The sequence below is a fragment of the Tachysurus fulvidraco genome, chromosome 13, assembly GCF_022655615.1.
Source record: "Tachysurus fulvidraco isolate hzauxx_2018 chromosome 13, HZAU_PFXX_2.0, whole genome shotgun sequence".
NCBI classification, from domain to species: domain Eukaryota; kingdom Metazoa; phylum Chordata; class Actinopteri; order Siluriformes; family Bagridae; genus Tachysurus; species Tachysurus fulvidraco.
In genome coordinates this window covers 717815-720314 of record NC_062530.1, presented here as the reverse complement: position 1 = coordinate 720314, position 2500 = coordinate 717815, and positions in this window count along the sequence as shown.

Here is a 2500-nt window from a genome sequence, read left to right as displayed (position 1 = left end):
CGGTGAGAATAAACATTTTTACACAGCAGTACATTAAGATTATAAACCTTACACATGATCCTAATGAACTGATCCTCCACCTACAGTTCCTCCACCATCAACCTCCACAGTTCTGTATTCATTCACATTTGGATTTTATGCATATGCAAATATACTCATGAATAAATTTAGAGCTTATGAATTATGACATTTAAAATGTACTGAAATAGAAATATTGTAGAATATAATTTCAGAGATAATCTAAACCTTTTCCACACAATCACTTTCCAGTCTGTCATTTTATAGTTTTTGTTTAATTAGCTAATTAACTGTAGTAGATATAGTATATACAGTGTATATAGTGTATATATAGTGTATATAGTGTATATAGTGTATATAGTGTATATATAGTGTATATAGTATATATAGTGTATATAGTGTATATAGTGTATATATAGTGTCTCTATCGTTGTCTCTCGTTCTTCTTGTCTTGTGTATCTCGTCTCTATTGTCTTCGTCATCTATCGTGTCTATAGTATATATCAGTGTTATATTGTATCTATAGTGTATACTCAGTCTTATGTCTATACTGTCTATCGGTTATAGTGTCTCTATCTCTGTGTATATCGTATCTCTGTCTCTCTCGTTGTGCATCTATCGTGTCCTCTCGTTCTCTCGTGTCTCTCGTCTCTCTCGTGTCTCTCGTGTCTCTCTGTTCTTGTCTCTCGTGTCATCTCGTGTCTCTCGTGTCTCTCGTGTCTCTCGTGTCTCTCTCGTGTCTCTCAGTGTCTCTCGTGCTCGTCGTGTCTCTCGTGTCTCTCGTCGTCTCTCGTGTCTCTCGTGTCTGTGTCTCTCGTGTCTCTCTCGTGTACTCGTCTCTCTCGTGTCTGTCTTCGTGTCTCTGTTTCTCGTCGTCTCGTGTCTCTCGTGTCTCTCGTGTCTCTCGTCTCTCTCTTGTCTCTCTGTTCTCGTGTCTCTCGTGTCTCGTCTCTTGTCTCGTCTCCTCGTGTCTCTCTGTCTCTCGTCTCCTTGTCTCCGTGTCTCTCGTGTCTCTCGTTTCTCTCGTGTCTCTCTCGTGTCTCTCTCGTGTCTCTCTGTCTCGTCTATCTCGTGTCCTCGTGTCCCTGTCTCTCCGTGTCTCTCGTGTCTCTCGTGTCTCCTGTGTCTCTCGTCTCGTGTCTCTCTCGTGTCTCGTGTCTCGTGTCTCCTGTCTCGTTTCTCTCGTGTCTCCGTGTCTCCGTCTTCTGTCTCTCTCTCGTGTCTCCTGTTGTGTCTCCGTGTCTCGTGTCTCTCTCGTGTCTCTCTGTGTCTCTCGTGTCTCCTCGTCTCGTGTCTCCTCTCTCGTGTCTCCTCTTACTGTCTCTCTCGTCTGTGTCTCGTGTCTCTCGTATCAGTGTCTCATCTAGTGTCTCGTGTATCTCTCGTGTCTCATAGTGTCTCACTCGTATAGTGTCTCTCTCTATCGTGTCTCCCTGTTGTGCTACGTGTTATGTGTCTCGTGTTCTCGTGTCATCGTGTACTCGTGTCTCTCGTGTCTCCTCTTGTGTCTCGTGTCTATCTCGTGTCTACTGTATTGTGTCTCTCTGTCTCGTGTCTCTCCTGTCTCTCGTGTCTCTGTTCGTCTCGTGTCTCTGTGTTCGTGTCTCGTCTTCGTGTCTCCTCGTGTCTCTCGTGTTCTGTCTCTCTCTGTCTCTCTGTGTCTCTCTCGGGCCTCTCGTGTCTCTCGTCTCTCTGTCTCTGTGTCTCTCTTCTCTCGTGTCTCTCTGTCTCTCGTGTCTCCTCTGTCTCTCGTGTCTCCTTCTCGTGTCTCTCTGTCCTCTCTTGTGTCTCCTCTTCGTGTCTCTCGTGTCTCTCCTGTGTCTCTCTCACTCCTCTTGCGTCTCTCCTGTGTCTCTCTCGTGTCTCTAGTGTCTCTCTCTTCGTGTCTCTCTCTCGTGTTCTCTGTCTCTGTGTCTCGTCTTCGTGTCTCTCTGTGTCTCTCGTCTCTCTGTGTTCTCTCTTCGTGTCTCTCTGTCTCTCGTGTCTCTCTGTCTCTCGTGTCTCTCTCTCGTGTCTCCTGTCTCTCGTGTCTCTCTCGTGTCTCTCGTCTCTCTCGTGTCTCCTTCGTGTCTCCTGTCTCGTGTCTCTCGTGTCTCTCTTCTCTCTCGTGTCTCTCTCGTGTTTCCTCGTGTCTCTCTCTCTGTCTCTCGTGTCTCCTCTGTGCTCTGTGTCTCTCGTGTCTCGTTCTCTCGTGTTCTCTGTCTCTCGTGTCTGTCGTGTCTCTCTCGTCTGCATCCTCTCTCTCGTGTCTCTCGTGTCTCTCGTGTTCTCTCGTGTCTCTCGTGTCTCTCGTTCTCCTCTCGTGTCTCTCGTGCTCTCTGTCTCTCGTGTCTCTCGGTCTCTCGTGTCTCCTTCTCTCTCGTGTCCTCTGTCTTCGTGTCTCTCGTGTCTCGTCTCTCGTGTCTCGTTCTCTCGTGTTCTCTCGTGTCTCTCTGTCTTCGTCTCCTCGTGTTCTCGGTCTCCTCTGTCTCGTGTCTGTGTC